This window comes from Perognathus longimembris, chromosome 17, assembly GCF_023159225.1.
Source record: "Perognathus longimembris pacificus isolate PPM17 chromosome 17, ASM2315922v1, whole genome shotgun sequence".
In the NCBI taxonomy this organism is placed as follows: Eukaryota; Metazoa; Chordata; class Mammalia; order Rodentia; family Heteromyidae; genus Perognathus; species Perognathus longimembris.
This window is the reverse complement of record NC_063177.1, coordinates 19036916-19062077: the sequence shown is the minus strand read 5'-3', so window position 1 is coordinate 19062077 and position 25162 is coordinate 19036916. Positions and strand designations below refer to the sequence as shown.

Below are 25162 nucleotides of genomic sequence, written 5' to 3'. Positions count from 1 at the left end.
GGGGCCTGTCCCCAGGAACACCCCGCCACCACCCGCGCCCCTCGGCTGCAGCCCCTATCCCAAGACTCCGGGCCACCTGGGCTTCTCCAAGCCCCCAAAAGCCGCTCAAACCCAAGGCCACCCCCGATCTGCCTCCGGGGTTCCGAACCTGGCCCCCACAGGGCCGGTGCTTTCCCTCCCAGCGGCTCCGTATCGGCCCCCACCTCCCGGCCCCGCGGCTCCCCCAGGGACGGGAGCCGGGAGTCCGGGAGTCCGGGCCGCCGCTTCCAGAGGGCAGGGGAGGAGGAGGAGGAGGCGCCGGCGGGCCCCCGCCGCCCGCACGGCCAACCGGGCCGGCCCAGCCCGCCACCGCCCCCCCGCCGCCCCACCGGGCCCGGCCCGCCCGCCACCGAGCGGCCGCACCCGCCACCCTGCACTCACCGACCGCCGGAGCCTGCCCGGCAGGCTGCGGGAGCGGAGACGCGGCATCCAGCGGCCCCGGCCCGGTCGGGGCAGGAGCGCAGCGCGGCGCAGCGCAGCGCCGCCCCCCGCGACCGCGCGAGCCGAGCCGAACTGGAGCCCCCTGCTGGCGGCTCCGGGGATAACCGCGCGCCCGCCCGCCCGACGCTCCCGGGCGCAACGCCAGCCGCGCGGGCCATGCGGGCACCAGGCTCTGCTGCCCCAGGACGCCGTCCGCGGTCCGAGATGGGCTCCCAAGCCCGGGTCGCCGGCTTGGTGGGGCCCTTCCTGGAGGTTCTGTCCGTCCTTGCCATTGAAGGCTACTGGGTATGTCCAAAAGGTGCTGGGTGGCACTGAATGGAAGTGTGCCAAGCCAGGCCCCGGACCGTCCTGGCTGTGCTCAGGGTGGTGCTGTCCAGAGGAGGCGATGGAGTCTTGCTGGCCACCGCTTTCCACAGAGGCTGCACAGGGGCGCACAGAGGGAGGCCTTCCTGGATGGGGACAATTGGTTTGGTCCAGAACAGGTACTGAGGTCTTCACGGCCAGAATGCACACCCCTAAAGTGGGAACAGGACCTCAAAGATTTGGTCCTGGCTTTGATCCAGAACAAACAGAAATCTGAAATGCTAAGCCAGACGCCAGTGGCGCAGGCCTGTAATCCTAGCTACTCTCAGGAGGCTGAGATCTGAGGATCGAATCGTGATTCCACGGTCGGAAGGCAGCCCTGAAGCCAGAAGTGGCGCTGTGGCTCAAGTGGAAGAGAAAAAAAAAAAAAAAAAAAAGCTCCCGGTCTGCACCTAGATCTTCAGTTCAGGCCCCTGGACTGGGGGCGGGGGGAGGGGGGACGGGGGGGCGGGGGGGGAGGAGGAGAGCGAATGATAGAGTGTTTAGCCTTGAGCCAAAGGTGCTTAGGGACAGCGCCCAGGCCCAGAGTTCAAGACCCAGGACTGAAGAAAAGAAAAGAAAAAGGAAAAGAAAAGAGTATGGATTTATTGTAACTAAGCAGAAGATCTCGAGTTAAAGGTCAGTCCAGGCAAGGCAGTGAGGCCCTATCTCAAAAGCAAAAAACAAAACAAAAGGGAGCTAGGTGCGGTGGCTCATCCCTATAATCCTTCCTGTCTGCTCAGGGGACTTAGATCTGAGGATCTCAGTTTGAAGCCAGGAAAGTCCATGAGACTCTTACTTCCAGTTAACTACCAAAAAAGGCACAAGTGGATCTGTGACTCAAGTGGCAGAGCTCTTGCCTAACAGGCATGAGACACTGAGTTTAATCTCAGTACTGCAAAAAAAAAAAAAGTTTTTTTAAGCTTAATGTAAAAAAATGTAAGTGGTCAATACATAAAGAATAGTGCCCAGAACATAGCTATTAGGTTTATTATCATTATTTTCCCCAGCTCATGGCCATAGAAATGAAGCACAGAAAGGCTCATGACTTGCACACAGACCAAATAACAGTCAGCAGGATTCAACTTGAGCTCCTCAAGACTCCGAAGTTCTTTTCCCTACACCATGACTTTGAGATGAATGACCCTACATCTGGACAGCTGTTCACACATGAATGGATGTATAACACTATTATAATTAGGACACATTCATGGCAGCACATGGTGTCCTTAAGAGCTCTTCTTGCCTGACCAGCAGCCAGTTTCAGACACCAGGCAAGCCTGAAACACCAGGACAGCACTGACACAGGGACTACGATTTTCATTGTTTACTTCCTAAAGGCCACATACAGCCTTTATCTTGGCTCTAAATTAAAGCAGTTATACCTCTCTCCCTCTGACAGAAAAAAAAAAATACCAGAGCAGCAGTGAAATATTCCAGATGGTCACAGAAAGGCCAATATTCCCAAAACGGGCCTAAGGTCCTAAAGTCAATCTGACTATAATTGAAAAGCCCTCTCAGAAAGAAGGAAGATAATAAAAATCACTTAGATCAATTGATGGCTTCGTGTGGGCCAGACACTATCTTAACCACTAGATGCAGATCATCTCATTTAACCTCACAATGACGCTATTAGAGAGTTGCTATTAGAATCCCCATTTTACAGACTGGATGCCAGGTCAAGTGTGCTGCCCAAGAAGACCACATGGCTCATAGATGGCAGAGCCAGGGAATGCTTGCCCAAAACCACCCTGCTGGGCTCCATCCTGGGTGTGATGCACAGGTGAGAGTGCCTACGCTTTAGGGCCACACAGAGAGGACGTTTGGCTCCAGATGCTGCTAGTAAGCTTCTTAGCCTCTTTAAACCTCAATTTCCTCATCTATAAAATGGGGATAATGATCGTGCTTTCTTCTGAAGGCTCTTAGAGAATTAAATAAACAAATTCATTTAAAGCAATTAGCCCATCCCTTGAAACGTGGTAAGTGGTGAGTGCTATCTCTCTGAGCCTCTACTTCCTCACCTGTAAAATGGGGGCTTATAATAACACATATGTCATAGAATTAGTATGAAGCTTAGAAGAAATGAGAGTTATAAAGCATGTAAAATGATGCCTGTGGTGTGGGTTATCACACTATAACCTTCCAAAAAGAATGCAGGTGGGGCTTATAGCCCTAGCTACTTCGTAGGCTGAGGCAAGAGGATCACTCAGGCCCATGGGTTTGATACCAACTTGGGCAATAGCAAGACCATGTGAGGAAGAAGAAGAAGCAGAAGAGGAGAAGGAAGGTAGAGAAGGAGGAAGAGGGGAGAAGGAGGAAGGGGAAAGCGCCACTTCCTAGAATATATCTTGAAGTGATGTGAAGAGTATTTTTTTTACCTAGCTTGTAAAAACAACACATTATTTCTACTCTTCTGAAATTTTGCTAATCATTGAAAGAAACACACACACATGTGTTCACACACACAAACACACACACACACACACACACACACACACACACACACACATGCTGGGGATTGAGCCCAGAACCCCATGCTTGCTAGGCAAGCATTCTACCAGTGAACTAAGTCTCCAACTTCTGTACTCTTTATGGTAGTATAATGTTCCATTTATGAATGAACCATAATATAGTAATCCATTCCTCTTGATATTTATGGTTGTTTCTGGGTTTTGCTATTGCAAAACACTGCTGTTTGTGAACATTCAATTTTTTTAACATTTCAAAATGTATCTTCTTCTGTTAACAAAAGATCTTCTGGGGACCATATTTAAGAATAGAAGGGCTGAGTCATAGGAGATCCACTTCTCCAATTAAACAAGACATTTTCTGCTCACTTTTTAGGACCTAGATGGACATCAATAACCCGAGGCCCAAAGAGAAAAAAAAAATTCAACTGCAGCAAGCAGGACTCAAATTAGGCCTTGGAAAGAATGTCCGTAGTTGTTAAAGGCTTGTTAGAAATTAGCCCACACTGTGGAAAAAGGTGAAAGAACATCTCTCCAGATTTTTCTGGTATGCCTCAGAGTAACCTTGTGTGGATGCATTCCTAACTAGCTAGATATTTCTAAATTGATGAAATCGGCATTTATGAGTGGAGCCCCTATTCCACGCAAAGCACTGAGTGGGAGCAGAATTGTGTAATCTCCTCCTGCTGTTCATCACCATCCCCCACCTGGAGCCCGAGATGAAATAGCCAGTCAGAGACCAGAGTTGCACAGTAGGAGAGATTTAAATAAGGCCTCAAAGCCACAGCAGAGGGGAAGTCACAAAACCAGGCCTGACTAATTATCAAGTGCAATTGTCCTGGGGGCTCAGAAGGAAAAAGATCCTGGGAAGGGGCTGAGCAAGAGTGTAAGCACTGTGTGTGTGTGTGTGTGTGTGTGTGTGTGTGTGTGTGTGTGTGTGTGTGTGACTGGGATTCAAACAAGGATCGTGCATGTATGATTAAGGGCTCCACTAGTGAGATGGATCCCCACCTAAGCCCAGCCTAGCACAACCCCAGCTGCTCATTGAGGAGTGTGAATGCTGGCATCCTCCTCCAGTTTAATCCTCACAACAATCCTGGACACCATATGGCCAGAAAATGGTAGGGCACAATTTGCACTCAGTTCAGCTCTGAAGCCCCTCAACTCCAAGGGCCTCAGAAGGGGTAGGGAGCAAAGAGCGGAGAACAAGGCAGTCTGCTAAGATCTCAGGCACCAAACCCTAGATGGCCAGGGTGAGCTGTTTCTAAGGGAAAGAATGGATGATTGGGTTAGAAAGGGGCATAAGGGCTGGCTCTGGAAAGATGCAGAAGAGGAGCCTCCTCATCAGGGAGGCAGGTGCAGGTAGAAATGAGGGCCGCACCGGACAGGCAGAGAATCCTGGGCAGACTCAGCAACTGCCATCCAGGGGAGTGAGGCGGCTGCCTGAGCCAGGGGGGTGGCACGGCACCTGGAGGAGGCAGGAGTAGGGAGGACTAGGAAGGACGATTTGTGTGAGAGGCTATGGGGCCTGGCTACTTAATGGTCACCAGAGCCATCGAGAGCTGGCTGCCCATCGCTTCCCCCATGCTGCCCACTGCACTCAGGCAGCAAGACAAAAGCAATGCTCTAAGGCAGCCAAGTACAATACAAGGGCAGTTGTTACTGTTGCCAGCTCTTTTGGGAAGCACTTTCTGTTGCTACACCTCATTCTGTCCTCCCATCATTCTCATCAGTAGGATTTGTTATTATGCCTACTTTTCAGGTAGAGGAACTGAGATGCCTAGATGTTAACCAACTCAGCCAGGGTTCTAAAGTGGTGAGCTGGGATTTAAACACAGTCTGGGGCTGAGAATATGGCCTAGTGGCAAGAGTGCTTGCCTCATATACATGAAGACCTGGGTTCAATTCCCCAGCACCACATATATAGAAAATGGCCAGAAGTGGCGCTGTGGCTCAAGTGGTAGAGCGCTAGCCTTGAGCAAAAAGAAGCCAGGGACAGTGCTCAGGCCCTGAGTCCAAGCCCCAGGACTGGCAATAAATAAATAAACAAACACAGTCTGGTTTTTTGTCTTGTCTTGTGTTTTGTGTTTTGTTTGGGCAGTACTGGGGTTGACCTCAAGGCCTCAGGTACTCTTACCACTGAACCTACCTCCAGCTCCCCTCTTTTTTTTTTTTTGGGGGGGGCATTGGCTATTTATTTACTTATATTTGGTTCCAGAACTGATGCTTGACCTCAGAGCCTTATATGCTCCCTTGGCTGCTTTTCCCCTCAAGGCTAAGGCTCTACCACTTGAGCCATGTTCTACTTCTGGCTTTTTGCTGGTTAATTGAAGATAAGAGTCTCACAGGCTCCTCCCACCCCCACCACCCTGTGTTGGCTGCCAATTGCAATTCTCAGATCTCAGCCTCCTAAACAGCTAGAATTACAGGCATGTGCCACCAGCACCTGACTACACTGATTTTTTTGGTTTGGGGTAGGGGTAGGGGTGAGTTTTTTGAGATAGGATCTCATTTCCTACCCTGGTGCTTGCCTGACCTGTGATCCATCTATTTTAGTCCTCCTTGTGATGATTGAGTGTTACAATGCCCAGCTATTGGTTTAGAAAATGTCTTGTGTATATGGCCTAAGCTAGGCTTGGACTTCAAGCCTCTCAATCTGAGCCTTTCAAGGTTTGAACCTCTAGCACCAGGCTTATATTTTTGTGTCTGAGACAGGATCTGACTAATCTTCCCAGGGTTGATCTCAGACTCACAATCCTTCTGTCCCAGTCTCCTGAGGAGCTAGAATTACAAGTATACCCCACCAGGCCTGGCTTAAAGACCTCCCTCAATCACTTCATTGTGTCTGTTGAGGTGAAATCTTCAGGAGGAAGCTGAGTTTCCCATGCACACTCCACATCCCCCACCCTCAAGGATCAAGCAAGATGGCAGGATTTTTGCCTGGGCCTTATTGCCTGGTAGGAGCTCAGACCTCTACTTCATCACTGAGCCAGCTGCCTCTCACTAGTAGGCTGTAAGTTTGGGGCATGTTGTACTGGGGCTTGCCTTGCCCAGGCACACTGAGTGGCAAGAGGATGGCTGGACCCATCTTTCCACATAGTAGGAACAAGTGAGAAGCAGGCTGCCCCAGAAGTGGCTGTGGCTAATGCAGACCCCAAAGAATGCAGGTAGGTGAAAGGCCAGCCCACAGCGCAGCAACCAGGTGCAGGAGAAAACAACCCACCCATCTCAAACATGGAATTCAGAGACCATCTTCTCCATGGCCCAGGACACAGAGCAATTAGTTCTGGTGGAACAGGGGAGGACTGGCCACAAAGCTGGAAGCACCAAACCCAGAAAGCCTTGCTCCACCAGGAAGACCAGCACCATAAAGGCCCACAGCACCATGTGGGCAGTGTGGATGACAAAAGCCTGTGTGGCTGCAGGGCTGGGGTACTAGGCAGCAGCCTTGAGGCATTTGGGAAGAAGTTTCCCTTCTACTAAGCTTTCTCTTTAGAAAGGAACACAGAAAGTCAGGCACTGGTGGCTCATGCCTGTAATCCTAGCTACTTAGGAGGCTGAGATCAGAGGATGGAGGTTCAAAACCAGGCCAGGCAGGATGGTCTGTGAGAGTCTTATCTCTAGTTAATCACCAGAAAGCTGGAAGTGGTGCTGTGGCTCAAAATGGAAGAGCACTAGCCTTGATCTCAAAAGCTCAGGGACAGCACCCTGAGGTTCAAATACAATGACTGACTAAAAAACATCCCAAAAAGGAGTACAGTAGCCTCTCCTATAGAGCCTCTCCCCATCCGTTCCCCTGTGGTGACAGGTACGTGTTACAGTGCCCAGCTATTGGTTTAGAAAAGGTCTGGTATATGTCCAAGCTGGCCTTGGACCTCAGTCCTTCCCATCTGAGCCTCCAAGTAGCTAGGTTTGAGCCATGAGCATGGGACTTAGATTTTTGTTTTTGAAACAGGATTGCCCCTTCCTTCCTCTCCCTTTCCCTCTCTTCCCCTTCTCTCCACTTTCCTGTCTTCTCTCCTCTCCCAGTCTCTCTTCCCTCACGAGATAGTGTAGGACATAGCAGGGGGAGGGTGTGGTCACCAACACCACCGCTGAAAACCCAGAAGTAGAAGTGGGAAGGTGGGAAAGTGGGAAGTGCCGGCTGGTGTTGCTGATGAACGGTGAATGGCTGGACCCCTGGACAGCACGTCTCATCAGGGTGAGTAGCCAGATTTCTAAGAGCAGGACAGTAGGAGGCAAGGACAGGGAGAAAGGGAGGGGGGAACGAAAGCATGAAGCCCCCGCAGACTTCTTTGCAAAGCTATTTCAGGCCCACAGCCAGCTCTCCAGTTCCATCTGTGCTTGACACCCCTGCAAACCACGCGCTGCCTGCAAGGGTGGGACTGGAGGTGGGGGTAGAAAAGGACACCAAGGCAGAAAGGATGAGAACAGAAGCTTCCAGAAGGAGGCTGGTGCCTCCCAAAATTAAGCAATGGACTGCACATGCACATGTAGATGGCCAGCAAACATCTGTCTAATTGTCCTAGGCACTATCTTCTGACCTACTTGGTACGGAATTTGTCCCAAGACGCCACAGTAGATGACTGAGATTGGTACTGTGTGCCTGCACTTGGAAGTGTCACATTGTCAAAATATTTCACTACATTTCTGTAGCTTCTGACCCTGGGAATAACTGCAAACACTTGCAAGTTGTAGCTGAGAGGAGAAAGGGGGCTGTTTACACCCATTATCTTCATCTACACACTCCTTTCCCTTACCCTCAAAAATCAATACACAGGGGCTGGGAATACAGCCCAGTGGTAAAGTGCTTGCTTTGCATACATGAAGCCCTAGATTCAATTCCTCAGCACCACATATATAGAAAAGGCCAGACATGGCGCTGTGGCTCAAGAGGTAGAGTTCTAGCCTTGAGCAAAAAGAAGCCAGAGACAGTGCTCAGGCCCTGAGTCTAAGTCCCAGGACTAGTGGAAAAAGAAAAAAAATCAGTACACAGCTGAGTGCTGGTGGCTCAAGCCTGTAATCCTAGCTACTCAGGAAGCTGAGATCTGAGGATCATGGTTCAAAGCTAGCTGGGGGAAGAAAGCGAATGAGATTCTTATTTCCAATTAACCACCCAAAATCTAGAAGTGGAACTGTGGCTCAAGTGGTAGAACATTAGCATTGAGCAAAAAAAGCTAGGGAATAGTGCCTAGGCCCTGAGTTCAAGCCCAGTACTGGCACCAAAAAAAAATACAACGCAACAAAAAGTCTGTCTGGGCTGGGAATATAGCCTAGTAGTAGAGTGCTTGCCTAGCATACATGAAGCCCTGGGTTTGATTCCTCAGTACCACATATACAGAAAAAGCCAGAAGTGGTTCTGTGGCTCAAGAGGTAGAGTGCTAGCCTTGAGCAAAAGGAAGCTAAGGACAGTGCTCAGGCCCTTAGTTCAAGATCCAGGACTGGCAAAGAAAAAAAAAGGAAGGAAGGGAGGAAGGGAGGGAGGGAGGAAAGAAGGAAGAAAGGAAGGAAGGAAAGGAAGGAAGGAGAGAAGGAAGGAAGGAAGGAAGGAAAGAAGGAAGGAAGGAAGGAAGGAAGGAAGGAAGGAAGGAAGGAAGGAAGGAAGGAAGGAAGAAAGAAAAGGAAAGGAAAAGAGACTGGCTATGCAAATACCTCACTTCAAGGAAGCAGGAGGTACCCTAGGGTCTATATTCTATTCCTGTTCCCTCCACCAGAGAAGGTATATCTGAGAACTTTCTCCCTTCCTTCCTTCCTTCCTTCCTTCCTTCCTTCCTTCCTTCCTTCCTTCCTTCCTTCCTTCCTCTCTCTCTTTCTTTCTCTCTCTCTCTTTCTTTCTTTTTTTCTTTCTTTCTTGTTTTTATGCTTAATTGGGGATAAGAGTCTCACAGATTTTCCTGCCCAGGCTGTCTTGAAACCATGATTCTCAGCTCTCAGCCTCCTGAGTAGCTAGGATTACAGGCATGAACCACCAGCATCCAGAAAACTTTCCTTTCTTTCAAGCAAAGGCAGCCAAGCATTCATTGTTGGCAAGAAGATAACAGATATCATTACTGACTTGCATATTAATCATAGTATCATATTAATTATATTAATCATCATATAGGCTCCATGCTCATCCTGGTCAGTCTTGGCCCCCAGTAGTTCTGAAACTCATCTCCCAGCTCCCCTGTCTGCCTCTCCACAGAACAAAGGCTCAGATTCCTCAAGTCTAAGAAACCAAGCTGGGCACCTGTTACCCTTGCTACTCAGGAGGCTGAGATCTGAGGATCAAGTCCAAAGCCAGCCTTGGCAGACAAATCTGAGGGCCTCTTATCTCTAGTTAACCAGCAAAAAGCTGGTGTGAAGGTCTGGCTCAAAAGGTTCAGTGCCAGCCTTGAACAGAAAAAAAAAAAACTAAGGAAAAACACAAAACCTTAAATTCAAGCCTCAGTACCAGCATCAAAACAAAAATAAAGCCAAGAAACCAGTACTGAGCTCCCTGGTTCCTTGGCTCTGAGCCCTAGCAGGAAAAGGGTAGAGGACAAAGAAATCCAGGAAGTAGAGAAGTAGCAAAGAGGAAATGCCATTTAACTCAAGAATCCGGTGGGTTAAAGAACTTATTTTCCAACTCTCTTTTGGCTTCAGGGAGAAAATATTCTAAAGTAACACTGAGTGAATGAGGTTAGATGTTTCTGGATGCCAGAGATTTAAGAGAACACAGTCTCCCAGGAGGACTTGGAAAGTGGGCCAGAGATCTGTCTTTTCAGGCCAGGGTTTCTCAACTTCAGCTTTAATCTTAGCACTCACTTCTAAGACAATTAGGGACCAGATAATTCTACAGGGTAGGTACTGCTGTGTGCACTGTAGCAGATGCAGGGTTGTCTCCTCCACCTTCAGTCCTGACAACCAAACTTTCTACTGCCAAATGGCCCCGGAGGGACAAGATTGCCCCCTTCCCCAAACATATTTGAGAGAACCACTGATCTAGGCTGAGCAATGGCTGGATGCAGGGGATGAAAGGGCTGGTGTGTGTGGTGTGTGTGTTGTGTGTGTGTGTGTGTGTGTGTGTGTGTGTGTGTGTGTGTGTGTGTTGGTATCAGGGCATGAACTCAAGGCCTTGAACTCTTGCTTAGCTTTTTCACTCATGGCTAGTGCTCTACCACCTGAGCCACTCCTCCAGCCCAGCATTTTTTCTGGTTAATTGAAGATGGAGTCTCTAGGACTTTCTTGCCCTGGTAGGCTTCAAACCATGATCTTCAAATCTCAGCCTCCTGAGTAGCTAAAGTTACAAAATGGAACCACTGGTGCCCAGCTTATTTTATATTTTGTGGGTGGTATTGGAGTTTGCACTCAGGGCCTTGAGCTTGATGCTGTACCACTTGAGCCATGCCGTTAGCCTGAGAGAACTGATTCCAGAATCCCAAGGTCAAACTCCACAAGGAGGTTGAAGAAGATGCTGGGAATGGCAGGAAGGCAAGGAGAAGAGGGGGGACCTCCAGGCCTCTCCAGTCCCGCTGCCCAAATCACTCATCAAGGAACAGAGCCCCAGAGAGAGGTGCAGGCCCAAGCTCCAGCAAGTCCAAGCCCTGTCATACAAATCACTCACCTTAGGTTCATCCACCTCCTCCTCTGAAACAGATCTTGTAGGTTGAGAGAAATTGAGGCCTGAGAAGAAAATTCCCAGCCCCTAACCTAAGAAGCCCTCCAGTTTCTCTGGCCTTTCTGACCAGCATGAACCCAGAACTCTATTGCTTCCTGTGTGACTTTGGGCTTACTCACTCTACCTTTTTCATCCTTATTTTTGTAACCTATACTAATAGTTTTGTATTCCTTGCTTCATTCCAATCCTCCTCCCAACCCTATTAGGTTCATATAAGAATTGTTACATTGAGGCTGGATATAATTCAATGTAAGTACTGGCCTAGCATGCATGGGTTTGGTCCTCAACATTAAAACAAGTAAATAAATAAATATTCCTACATTGTAACCAAGGAAATAGAGGAGCAGAGAAGTTAAGTAACTTTCCTTGGATCACACAGCTGGAATTCAAACCCAAACCTGGTGACTCAAACACCACAGCTTCATATCATAAATCATACAGTGTTTGACATAAGTGTAGCAGGAATATCTCTGTCCTCAACTGCAAGTGGCCAAATCCAGGAATGACTTGTGTATAACTCAGTTGAATCCCAGTCAGTTTGAAATACTCTCCTCCACAGCAGGATTTTGTTAGAATGAATGTCACCGAGGGCAGGAATAAAGCACTCAGCTTCTAGGTCATCTGCCCCTGGGCTATTCACTGTCCATCAGGTTATCAACCCACACATAGGTTACTACTGTGATGTCTTTGCTTCTGGTCCATGGCATTTGTTTGTTTTGCCTGTCCTGGGTCTTGAACTCAGGGCCTGGGCACTGTCCCTGAGCCTCTTTGTGCTCAAGGCGAGAGCTCTACCACTTGTGCCACAGCACCACTTCTGGCTTTCTCTGATTAGTTTACTGGAGATAAGAGTCTCACAAACTTCCCTGCCTGGGCTGGCTTTGAACCATGATCCTCAGATCTCAGCCTCCTGAGTATGAGCATGAGCTACCAGCACCTGTTTTTTTTCTCTAATCATACCAGGCGTGAGGTCCCAAGACTCTGGGACCAAGTTCCCATGCTCTCCTCCAACCCAGTCTCACTGCTGTTCCTATTGTACTCCCCCAGATTCTGGCCCCAGAAACTCATTAGAGTCCCTCTTGTAGGACTCATGGTCACCTCCTCAGCCATCTGTTCCCCCTCTGTCTCTTCTGCCATCAGCTTGAAGAAAGTGCCTCTAGTTTCTTCCCTGGCTTCTCTACTTTCCAGGTTTCTCTAGGCACCCAACTGGCACTTACCATTTCTCGCTCCAATATTCAATCTATGCTAGGAGGGCTCTCCCTCCATTCCCCATGGAAGGGCCATCTGAAAGCAACTTCATTTCTGAGGCACCTTGCTTTGAGGCTGTGTGCATGAGACAGCCCAGCTGCTTGAAAGAGGACAGTAGTGGGAACCAGGTATTAAAATACAAGTAAGAAAATGAGGGCACTGGACAGGGTAGTGCACAGGTATAATCTCAGCACTCAGGTGACTAAGGGACAGGAGGTTTGCGAGTTCAAGACCAGACTGGGCTACCTAGCAATAGTTTGACTTTATTTCAAAAAAATCAAAGTCAAGGAATGTAGCTCCATAGTAGAATACTTGTTGGTCATGTTCAAGACCCTGGTTTGAGGTCCAGTACCACAAAAAAAAGGTGGGGAGGATAAGAGGTCACAAAAAATCACATTAATAGCCACTCGTAAAGTTATGAGTATTCTCTCAGCTTCCCTTTTCTTGGAGGCAGAAAGCTTGGTATCATCATGATCATTTGTAGGAAGTACCTTACTCAATACATAATGGTTATAGGCCAGCCACTAAGATAAGTACTTCTCCTAACTTCTTTTTTTTTTTTTTTTTGGCCAGTCCTGGGGCTTGGACTCAGGGCCTGAGCACTGTCCCTGGCTTCTTTTTGCTCAAGACTTGAGCCACAGCACCACTTCTGGCCATTTTCTGTATATGTGGTGCTGGGGAATCGAACCCAGGGCCTCATGTATATGAAGCAGGCACTCTTGCCACTAGGCCATATCCCCAGCCCCCTAACTTCTTTTTTGTGTATGTGTGTGCGCATGCGCACGCACCAGTGTTGGGGCTTGAACTCAAGAGTCTGTGTACTTTCTCTGAGCTTTTGTGCTCAAGGCTACTGCTCTACCACTTTGAGCCACAGCTCCATTTCTGGCATTTTTTGGTAGTTAATTGGAGATAAGAGTCTCATGTACTTTCCTGCCTGGGCTGACTTTGAACCTCAATCCTCAGATCTCAGACCTCTGAGTAGCTAGGATTAGTGGTGTGAGCCACCCCATGCCCAGCAAGAGAAATTTCTTAATGTCTCCATTTTGCATATGTAGAAGCTGGTCCTTGAAACAAAAACACCTGATGTAAGATCATACAACCAGATCAGACCCATCCTGCCCAGATGTACCATCAATAATCGCTGAGATCACTCAAGATGCCCGTCCAACAACCGGAAATAGCATCTTTCAAAGCTGGTCAGGTAGGTACCTCCCTACATGCTGATGTGAGGAAACATTGGCATGAACATGTTTCATCATGCTGAAGCAGAAATGTGGCTAGGAGGAAGCTCATTGCTAAGGACTGAAAGATCAGACTATGGAGCCTTGGCCAGGGGCTCCCCAGGCTGGGCTCAGAGGTGTTGCCCGGGGTTTTAGGCTGTCTATCTTTCAATACCCTGATCCAGGGTCTCCTCAGAAGTGACCATGGGTAGCAGGAAGTAGATGCCAGGTGGAGCATGTGATAGACTATGGCCTGAGGGGCGAGGAGTCATTCCTGGGACCTGAAGCAGCAAAGGCAAATCTAGCTATTCCTCAGATGGCTTCCTTATACCACACCCCACATGTGCGCATGCGCAGAAGGCGCGCGCACAAAGTGATGGAGGCCTTCCAATTAACCAGGAAAAAGCTAAAAGTGGAGGTCTAGCCCTAGACCTGGGGTAAACAAGCACATCCTACATGATTATGATTTGGTGGCCAGTGCGTCACACTCTGAGAAGGCTAATAATTCTATGTATCGGCTTTCTAGAAGACTTTTATGGGGTTTTGTTTGATTTGGTTTTGCTTTGTTTTGCCAGTCCTGGGGCTTGAACTCAGGGCCTGAGCACTGTCCCTGGCTTCTTTTTGCTCAAGGCTAACACTCTGCCACTCGAGCCACAGCGCCACTTCTGGCCTTTTCTATATATGTGGTGCTGAGGAACTGAACCCAGTTCTTCATGTATATGAGGCAAGCACTCTTGCCACTAGGCCATATTCCCAGCCCCCTCCCCCCGCCCGCCCCCAGCTTTCTAAATTCAGTTTTCTAGGGGGATCTTTCACTTCCCTAGCATCCCTAGTCCCCAAGGAACTGGCTTTCAGGAGTGGGCTGGAATGAGGGTGATCTGGGCATAGAAGTGTGCCCCCTGGTGGTCAGAGATGAGAAATCAGAAGTGCAGCCAATGGTTTCTGGTACACTGCCCAAATGGGAGTTTTTCCAGAATTCCACCCAAATGACCTTTGTTGTTGTTGTTGCTGGTTGAGCTCAGGGTCTGGGTGCCATCCCTGAGCTTTTTCACTCAAGGCTAGTGCTTTGAGCTACCACTTTCAGCCACAACACTATTTCCAGTTTTCTGGTGGTTAATTGGAGATGAGTCTCAAGGACTTTCCTGCCTGGGCTGACTCTGAACCTTGATCCTCATATCTCAGCCTCCTGAGTAGCTAACATTATAGGCATGAGCCACCAGCGCTGAGCCAGCCCACCTTATTGAGGTGACACTATGAGCCAGCATTGAGCCAGGGCTACTCACAACACACTTAACAGAAACCAGACTTTGGAGGTCAGAAGTATTTAAGGTGATTGCTCAACTGTTTTCATTCATTAATAAAAAAGATTCATATCAAGCTGAAGTTGGGCAAACCTTATATATGGATCCTATATATAGATATAGTAAAGATGTAATGACCTCTTAGAATGATAGCTGGCATGTGATAAAAGCTCAAACCATAACAACAAGAACAGATATCTGGTGAAGTATATAAGGCTCCAAACTAGTATATAAGGTACCAAACCAGTTATGTGATGGCACAAATCTGTAATTCCACGTAGTTAAGAGATGAGGTAGGAGGATCTTCATCTGAAGTTGGCCAAGGCTAAAGTGCAAGACCCTTTCTGGAAAGCAAACTTAACAGCAAAAGAACTAGAGGATAGAGCTCCAGTGTTAGAGCCCTTACTAGAAAGTCCAAGGCCCCGAGTTCAAAACTTCACGAGAGAGAGAGACAGACAGACAGAGAGAAGAGAGAGAGAGAGAGAGAGAGAGAGAGAGAGGAGAAATATTAGAGAATCTCCAATCCATTTAGATCCATTCACCTCGAAAAGAAATAGTGAGGGCTGGGAATGTGGCTTAGTGATAGAGTGATTGCCTAGCATGCATGAAGCCCTGTGTTTGATTCCTCAGCACCACATATATAGAAAAGGCCAGAAGTGGTGTTGTGGCTCAAGTGGTAGAGTGCTAGCCTTGAGCAAAAGGAAGTCAGGGACAGTGCTCAGGCCCTGAGTTCAAGCCCCAGGACTGGCAAAAACAAATAAAACCAAGACAAGAAAATGAATAGTGACAATTATCCAGTGTAATTGATAGACAAGATCTGTTCTGGCTCTGAATCCTTTGCTATGTGACCCACAGATGTCAAAACGGCTCCACACTGTGGGGAGAAATGCAAATTAGTAAATGTTGAAAATTCATTTGACAATGTCTGCTAAAAACTAGGTTTCTTTAAAACTCAGCAATTCTATTCTTAGGTATATACTCTAAATAAAAGAATTATCAAATATGTTAACCAAAACCTGTACAAGACTGTTCATAATAATTCCATTTATAATAGCCCCAAAGTGAGAAAAATACCTGTAATGAAGAACTCTAGAACAGATTGTCCTAGACAGAATACTATCCAATGATGAGAATAAACAATTGAATGTCAGTGATCATAGAACTTACTATACAGGATGAGAATAAACAGCTGTGTGTCAATGACAATAGGTAAAGTTCACCAACAAACAAGAGAAAGAAGACAAACACTGAAGAGCACACACAGTACAATTCCACGTATGTAAAATACAGAATGAGCTGGGCACCAGTGGCTCACACCTGTAATCCTAGCTACTCAGAGACTAAGATCCGAGGATCATAGTTCAAAGCCAAGCCAGGCAGGGAAATCTATGAGACTTTCATCTCCAATCAGCCACCAGAAAATTGGAAGTAACACTGTGGTTCAAAGTGGTAGACCAATAGCCTTGAGCAAAAAGAGCTCGGAGACAGCACACGGACCCTGAGTTCAAGCCCCATGACCAACAAATTAAATAAATATAGAATAGTTAAAAGGCATTTATGCTATTAGAAATTGGAATAGTAGTTACCTTTCAGGCAGGGGCTTGAAGAGATTTCAGGGATGGGGAGGCTTGTCAATGGTGACAATTGTACAAGTGTGTCTACTTTAGAAAAACTCTTGTGATGAATGGCTCAAAATCTGTACTTTGTGTATATGTGTGTGTGCACGTGTGCCAGTCCTGAGGCTTGGACTCAGGGCCTGGGCTCTGTCCCTAAGCTTTTTGGCTAGTGCTCTACCACTTGGGACTCTGCTTCACTCCCAGTTTTTCGGTGGCTAATTGGAGATAAGAGTTTCACAGGCCTTCCTGCTCAGGCTGGCTTTCAACCACAATCGTCAGATCTCACCCTTCTGAGTAGTTAGGATTACAGGTGTGAGGCGTCAGTGGCCAGCTTTATTTGTACATTTTTAGTTAGACTGCAAGTGAGAAGTTTGCCTAAACGCCCTTGGTGGCTCCCTGTGATGACTCAGGGCTCATTTATCCTGTCTCATAGGGTGTCAGAGTCAGGAATTCAATGCCCCACTGGGGAGAGGAGATGTAGCCTCTACATGAGCTGAAAGCCAGAAGTGGTGCTGTGGCTCAAGTGCTAGTGAAAAAAAGAAGCCAGGGACAGTGTGCAGGCCCTGAGTTCAAGCCCCAGGACTGGCAAAAAATAAAAATAAAAATAAAAAGAAGTAGACCAACTGGCTCATCTGGGCTTCTCTTCTTTTCCTTCAATAAGACAGAAGTACAGTTGTGGCTCAAATGGTAGAGTGCCATCCCTGAGTGAAAAAACTGAGGTACAGAGTCCAGACCCTGCGTTCAAGCCCCAGTACCACCAGTACAATAATAATAATGATAATGATAATAATAATGTAATGAGGTATCATGGAGGGACATTTGGATTTGAAAAATCTGAGTAGAAATTCTAGACATAAAAACATATAGACAGCTGGGTGCTGCTGGCTCACACCTGTAATTCTAGCTACTTAGGAGGCTGAGATCTGAGAATCATAGTTCAAAGCCAGCCAGGGCAGGAAAGTCTGTGAGATTCTGTTTTGTTCTCATCGACTGTGGGGCTTGAACTCTGGGTCTGGGCGCTGTCCCTGAGCTCTTCTGCTCAAGGCTAGTGCTCTACTACTTGAACCACAGCGGCCACTTCCGGTTTTCTGGTGGTTCATTGGAGTTAAGAGTCTCACAGACTTTCCCACCCAGGCTGACTTTGAACTGCAATACTCAGATCTCAGCCTCCTGAGTAGCTAGGATGACAGGTGTGAGCCACCAGCACCAGGCTGTGAGATTCTTATCTCCAATTAACTACCAGAAAACCAGAAGTGATGCCATGGCTCAAAGTGGTAGAGCATTAGTCTTGAGCAAATAAAGTTTAGGGACAGTTCCCAGGCCCCGAGTTCAAGCCCCATAATGGACAAAAACCAAAGATATAGACATTTAGGTTCTCCTCCCCACCCCCCGACCCCCCACCGCATCCTGAACTGTCTACCACTTGAGCCACAGCTTCACTTCTGGCTTTTTGGAATGTGGCTTAGTGGTGGAGTGCTTGCCTAGCATGCATGAAGCCCTGGGTTCAATTCCTCAGCACCACATAAACAGAAAAAGCCAGAACTGGAGCTGTGGCTCAAGTGGTAGAGGGCTAGCATTGAACAAAAGCAGCTCAGGGACAATGCTCAGCCCCAGGACTGGCCAAAAAAAAAAAAAAAAAGTATCCCATGAACTTTCCTATCCAGGTCCCTTAGAACCTCAATACTTAGATCTTAGCCTCCTGAGTCACTAGAATAGGCATGAAACACCAATGCCTGACAATTTAGGTTTCTTAAACAAAACATGACAAATTAAACAGTTAATTAGACCCTGCTATAGAGTAAACTAATACATTATTTTATTAATCTTTCAGGACATGGCACACAAAAAGAAAAGAAAGGGCTGGAGTTATGGTTCAAATGGTGGAGTGCCTGCCTAGCAAGCACAAAGCCTTTAGTTCACACCCCAGTACTGCCTCTTTCTCAAAAAAAAATTAAGGAAATTTATTATTTACATGAATTTGCCAAAAGACCTAAAAAGAGTTATGTTAGTAAAAAATAAAACAAATACAGGAATGGAGTCAAATAAAGAAAAACAGCAACCAACCAAAAAAATCTAAGTATTTTAAAATATTTTTTCTGCTGGGCGCTGATGGCTCACACCTGTAATCTTAGCTACTCAGGAGGCTGAGATCGGAGGATTGTGGTTCAAGGCCAGCCTGGGCAGAAAAATCTATGAGACTCTCATCTCCAATAAACTACTCAGAAAACTCTGGAAGTGGCACTGTGGCTCAAGGAGTAGAGCACTAGCCTTAAGCCCAAAGAGGCTCAGGGACTGCATCCAAGCCCGGAGTTTAAGCACCGGACTAGTGAAAAAAAATTTTTTAAGGTTTCTATTTTTAATTGACAAATAGCATTTGCATGTTCTTAAGGAGTAGATTCTAATAATTTGACACACAAGTAAATATTGCTAAAGAATAAAATAAGAAACAAAAAATAAAATAAGAAACAAATAGCTGGGAATGTGGCTCGGTGGTAGAGTACTTGCCTAGCTTGCCTGCCTTCATGCCCTGGGTTCGATGCCTCAGCACCACATAATCAGAAAAAGCTGGAAGTGGCGCTGTGGCTCAAGTGGTAGAGTGCTAGCCTTGAGCAAAAGAAGCTCAGGGACAGTGATGAGGCCCTAAGTTCAGGCCCTAGGACTGGCCAAAAGAAAAAAAAGAACCAAATATTAACAATAGAATATGAGGATGAAAAATTCCTGTCTCTATGTTGTTCAGGATAGAGAAATGGAATACATTAAGATTAAAGCTTAATTATTAAAATACTACAAATAGGGTTAGGGAGTGTTGTTTGTGTTACAATGTTTGTGTAGCATGAATGAGGTCCTGGATTTGATTCCTAGCATTAAGAGAAAAAAAGAAAAAAAAGGCAACCCCCCCCCAAAAAAACAATAAATAAAGAGGATAAGACACATAGAAAATTAAGAAAAATGGAAGATAAATGAATTATAAATTGTAGCATCAAAACTGTGGAATAGTATACAACCTATAAAATAAGTTGACATGATGGGAATTGATATGGACAAAACTATAATGTTGAAGGCCAGATGTCAGTAGCTCATACCTGTAATCCCAGCTATTCAGGAAGCTGAGAACTGAGGATCATGGCTTGAAGCCAGCTGGGGCAGGAAAGTGTGTGACACTCTTATCTCCAAATAACCACCATAAAGCTGGCTTAAGTAGTAGAGTACTAGCCTTGAGCACAAAAGCTCAGAAACAGTGCCCAGACCCTGAGTTCAAGTCCCAGGACTGCATTATCATTGTCATCACAATAATAATAATGTTGAAGTTGGCAATGCAGCTCAGTGATAGAAGAGTACTCAGCACCAGAAGGCCGTGAGTGGGGTATGTGTTTTCAAAGAAAGAAAATAACCTGCAAATTTTACATGTATTTATATCATATGGACTGTATGGTGTATTAGTGGTTATTTTTGTTTTTGCCAGTGCTGTGGGTTGTTTTTTTTAACTGTATTTTTTTTTTGGTCTTTTCTTTTTGGTACTGGGGATCGAACCCAGGATGTTGCACTTGCTAGGCAAGTGCTTTGCCACTGAGCTACATCCCATCCCAGTGCTGTGGTTTTTTTTTTTTTGTTTTTTTTTTGGCCAGTCCTGGGGCTTGGACTCAGGGTCTGAGCACTGCCCTGGCCCTGGCCTCCTTTTGCTCAAGGCTAGCACTCTGCCGCTTGAGCCACAGCGCCACTTCTGGCCATTTTCTGTATATGTGGTACTGGGGAATTGAACCCAGGGCCTCATGATTACGAGGCAAGGCCATATCCCCAGCCACTCAGTGCTGTGGTTTTAACTATGGTTTCTTTCTTGCTCAGCTGGCGGCTCATGGCTGGCATTCCATTCCCCTCCCTGGCCTGGCTTTTACCTGGTTATTTTATTTTATTGCCAGTCTTGGGGCTTGAACTCAGGGCCTAGGCACTGTCCCTGAGCTTCTTTTGCTCAAGGCTAGTGCTCTACCACTTTAGCCACAATGCCACTTCCAGCATTTTCCGTTTATATAGTACTGAGGAATTGAACCCAGGGCTGTATGCATGCTAGGCATTCTACCACTGGGCCACATCCCAGCCCATACCTGGTTATTCTTTTGTTTTGTTTTTGTGCCAGTCCTGGGGCTTGGACTCAGGGCCTGGGCATGTCCCTGTCCTTTTTTTGCTTAAGGCTAGCACTCTGCCACTTGAACCACAGCACTCCTTCCAGCTTTTTCTATTTATGTGGTGCTGAGGAATTGAACCCAGGGCTTCATGTATGCTAGGCAAGCACTCTACCTCTAAGCCACATTCCCAGCCCCCATACCTAGTTATTTTAGAGATAGAGTCTTGAGGACTTTTCTGCCCAGGCTGGCCTGGAACCTTGATCCTATGATCTTAACCTAAGGAAGCTAAGATTCTAGGCATAAGCCACTGACACTTTACTTACTTTTTTTTTTTTTTACAAAATACAAAATACTACACAATATATTTTTGTAAGTCTGCAGTAAAAATATACAGGTCCAGACATGTAGTTTGGTGTTAGACCACATTGAAGCCCTGGGTTCAATCCCAGGAATGCAATGTATGCATGTAACTATATATGCATAGATATGCAAATATGATAAACATACACATGCATTATACAAACACAGAGGGAAGACTATATACCAACTTCTAAAGAGGGGAAAAAAGGAGAATGAGTGTTCTTGGGTGAAGTACAAAGGGATTTTTACTTTTATCTCAAGTTTTGGGTGGGTTTTTTGTTTGTTTGTATTTTGCTAGTCCTGGGACTTGAAATTTGGGCCTAGGTGCTGTCCCTGGGCTCCTTTTGCTCAAGGCTAGCACACTACCATTTGAGCTACAGCACCACTTGTGGCTTTTCTGTGATTAACTGGAGATGATAGCTTCACGGAGTTTTCTGCCCTGGCTAGCTTCGATTTCAGCCTCCTGAGTAGCTAGGATTACAAGTGTGAGCCAGCGGTACCCAGCTATTTCTTAAGTTTTCTTCAAAAGAAATTTTAAAAAGATCTGAAGCAAATACAGAAAAAATGTTATTAACTCTTGTTAATTCTGATCAGTAAAGAATGAGATTTGTATTATTGGAGACTGAGGAGGTTCGTTCTTGTTCTTCAGAAAGTCATAGGAAGCTTTTCTCTCCCTCCCTCCCTCTCTCCCTCCCTCCCTCCCTCCCTCCTTCCTTCCCTCCCTCCCTCCATCTCCCTCTATCTCTCCCTCTCTCTCTTTGTCTCTCTGTGTGTGTCTCTCTCTCTGCCCCAGTTGCTATTGGAAAACATCCCACAATGATGAAGACAACTAGCCTTAGAAGGAAGCCAACCCTGAAGTGAGAACAGGATGGAAAAACCCAAATCACTGAAACATCACTGGATCCACCAAGCCTAAAGCTTACCTTACTGCATTTAAGGCAGTTTGCATTTGGTTTTCTATCACTTGCAGCTCAGTTTACAGTAGCCAATGAACTTGTGTTGTTTTTAAGTTTGTAGTATTTTGGTAGAAACTAATAGAAGCTAAGGGACATTTCCTAGAAGTCAGAAAAAAAAGGGTGAATTCTTTTTTGGCTTTTGGGTAAGATGAAGTGTAGTATCTGTTCTTACTAGTTTAATATCTAGTTTAATATCTGATATACCTTAGATAATTTATTAAATGGGTTTTGGGAACAGGGAGATGAAATAGAAACTCGCTCCATCTACTCACAGATTGACCTAGTATTTCACAGAACCTCTAAGAATGGTGCCTCTTCCCACACAGGAATTAAAAAAGAAAGATGGGGTTGGAGTCATGGCTCAGTTGATAGATGGCCAGCCAGTGAGCAAAAGTATCAGGTACAAAGTTTGAGCTCAATGTTCAAACAAGGAAGAAAGAAAGGAAGGAAAAGAGAGTAAAAAGAAGGAAGGAAAGAAGGAAGGAAGGAAGGAAGGAAGGAAGGAAGGAAGGGAGGGAGGGAGGGAGGGAGGGAGGGAGGGAGGGAAGGACGCAGGGAGGGAGGGAGGGGGGAGGGGGAGGGAGGGAGAGAGACGACAAAAAGACAAAAGGGCATAAAGTACAGGATAAATGTAAGATTGGAGTATGAATTTGGGAGACCAATGTCCAACAAAGACAAGTTGCAAACAAAAAGAACCATATTGAACAGAGGTGAAAAAATGATCAAAGTAATAATAACCATTTCCAAGGATCAAAAGAAACATATTTTCTGGGCTGAGAATGTGGCTTAGTGAAAGAGTGCTTTCCTAGCATGCATGAAGCCCTGAGTTTGATGGAAGTGGCCCTGTGGCTCAAGTGGTAGAGTGCTAGCCTTGAGCAAAAGAAGCTCAAGGACAGTGCCCAGGTCCTGAGTTCAAAGCCCAGGACTGCCCCCCCGCCAAAGACACATATTTCCCAAGCATTGAAAAAGCCTACCAGATGCTCAGAAAGATAAGAAAGAAAAAAAAAAAAGATTTGCACCAATGCATAGCCTCAGAAGCTTCTAGAAAGTTAAAAAAAAAAAAGTCATATTAAGAACCAGGAAGCAAAATGGCTTCCTACTTTCTCATAGCAGCAGCACAAGAAGACAGGAGAAAATATGTTCCGTTTTTAAAGTTCTGGAATTCTTCGTCCAACCAAAGCTTTAATCACATGACTCTACAAAAGTGCATTTTTAGACATTTTCACCTCAAAAGCATCATATCTATGCACCATTTCTCAGGACACTAGTAGAGAATATCTTTTATTAAAACAAGGAAATCCTATGAAAGAAAAAAAAAACACACAGGAACTGGGTACTGGTGGCTCATGCCTATAATCGTAGCTACTCACAAGGATAACTGCTCAAAACCAGCCAGGGAAAGAAAATCGATGAGACTTTTATTTTCATTTAATCACCCCAAAGTGAGAAGTAGAGCTGTGGCTCAAGTGGTAAAGCGCCAGTCTTGAGAGCAAAGCTAAGGGAGAGAATGAAGGTCTTGAGGCTGGCACTAGGCACCGGAATAGAAAGAAGGTCTCCAGGGGGAAGAAACAGAGTTGAAAGATATGAGCACGCAAAACACTGTATCAAAGTCTGCTATCTATAGGCCAAAGAAAAGGCTTCGGATGAAACCAGCCTGTGGACGCCTTGATCTTAGATTTTCAGCTTCTGAACTTCTACAGAAGGGAAAAAACAAGTCAAGGCAGAATGTAATGTATTTTCAACATGCATTAACTCTACTCTCAAAAGTGGCTGACATAAGAGGGTAACAGTGTTCGACCAGAAATGTACTCATTTCCTTACTTATATAACTGCAACCCCTCTGTATATCACCTTTTCAATAAAATAATTTTTTAAAAAACGTGGCTGGGGGCTGGGAATGAGGCTTAGTGGTAGAGTGCTTGCCTAGCATGCATGAAGCCCTGGGTTTGATTCCTCAGCGCCACATAAACAGAAGCCGGAAGTAGTGCTGTGACTCAAGAGGTGGAGTGCTAGTCTTGAGCAAAAAGAAGCCAGGGACAGTGCTCAGGCCCTGAGTCTCAAGCCCCAGGACTGGCAAAAAACAAAACAATAAAATATAACTAAAGCAAAAAAGGACTGGAGTCAAGGCTTAAGTAAGTGGCCTAGCAAGTGGCAGAACACTTCCCAGAGTGAAGCCAGTCTAGCAAGTGAAGGCCTTGAATTCCACCTCAGGACTACCAAAATGTGTGTGTGTGTATGAGAGAGAGAGAGAAAGAAGCAGAGAGATCAGCAGAGAGAGAAACAGAAACAGAAAGAGAAAGGGGAGGAAAGAGAGAAGGAAATAGAGAAGGAGGAGGAAGAGGCAGAGGAGGAGGAGGAGGAGGAGGAAAAGGAAAAGGAAGAAAAAGGAGAAAGAAGAAAGAGGAGAGGAGGAGAAGAGAAGGAAGAGGCAGAGGAGGAAAGGAGGAAGAGGAGGAGCAAGAAGGAAGGAAGGAAGGAACAAAGGAAGGAAGGAAAGATGAAGGGCAGCAGTTGCCTGTGTTGAGGTCAAGCAGAGGTAAGAACAAACCTGTACACCCAAAATGGCCATGGCAAAAGTGTGTGAGCATTTCTCATGGGCCAGAGAAGTTCATGCCTGAGAAGGTCTTGAATGGTCTGCAGAGATTTAGGCCAGTGAAGTCCCTAGAGAATAGAAGGGTCTTCTTCAGCAGATTGAAAGGATTTATCCTAAAAAGTACTGAATTTTTATCTGAAATCCAAATCTGAGCTAAGTGTCTTACATCTTTGTTTGCTCTATTTGGTGGCCCTACAGAGGACAAACTTAAACTGCTCCACTCTTGAGCCTGAGCAGAGTTCAACAGGACAGGTTTCATAGAATGACCTAGTTTTCTAACTATTTCAAGAGGAAATGAAGTCAGACACTTGTGGCTCATGCTTGTAATCCCAGCTACCAGGAGGCTGAGATCTGAGGATTGCCGTTCAAAACTAGCCCATGTAAGAAAGTCCGTGAGACTCTCATCTCCAATTAACCACCAGAAAACCAGAAGTCATGCTGTAGCTCAAAGTGGTAGAGCACTAGCCTTGAGTAAAAGAGCTAACTGACAGTGCCCAAGCCCCATAACCAAAAAGGAAAGGAGAGAGAGAAAGAGAGAGAGAGGGGGGGAAGAAGGAGAAGGAGAAGGAGAAGAAAGAAGAGAAAAGAAAAGAAAGAAGGAAAGAAAAACTGAGTTGCAGAGCAGAAAGTTTAAGGACTGAATTGAACTGAAATGCTTGTAACCCAGCCATGTTGTAGGATGCAGACATCAGAGTCTGGGCCCTTAGGCCAGCAGCACCCCATCCTCAGGGCCTTTTCAGGCTGGCATCCATTTGTGCCTGAAAGCAGAGGAATGGATGGCTCAGAGAGGGCTCAAGAGAACTGGAGGCTCAAGATGCTTC

The 25162-nt window shown here is 46.3% G+C and overlaps 1 non-coding gene across 1 annotated transcript; it reads left to right on the top strand.

Moving 5' to 3' along the window:
* Positions 1-21872: 21872 nt before the first annotated feature.
* Positions 21873-22067, top strand: LOC125366633. The gene has a single exon (XR_007213925.1). It is a non-coding gene; the product is annotated as a U2 spliceosomal RNA (small nuclear RNA).
* The last annotated feature ends 3095 nt before the right edge of the window (positions 22068-25162 follow it).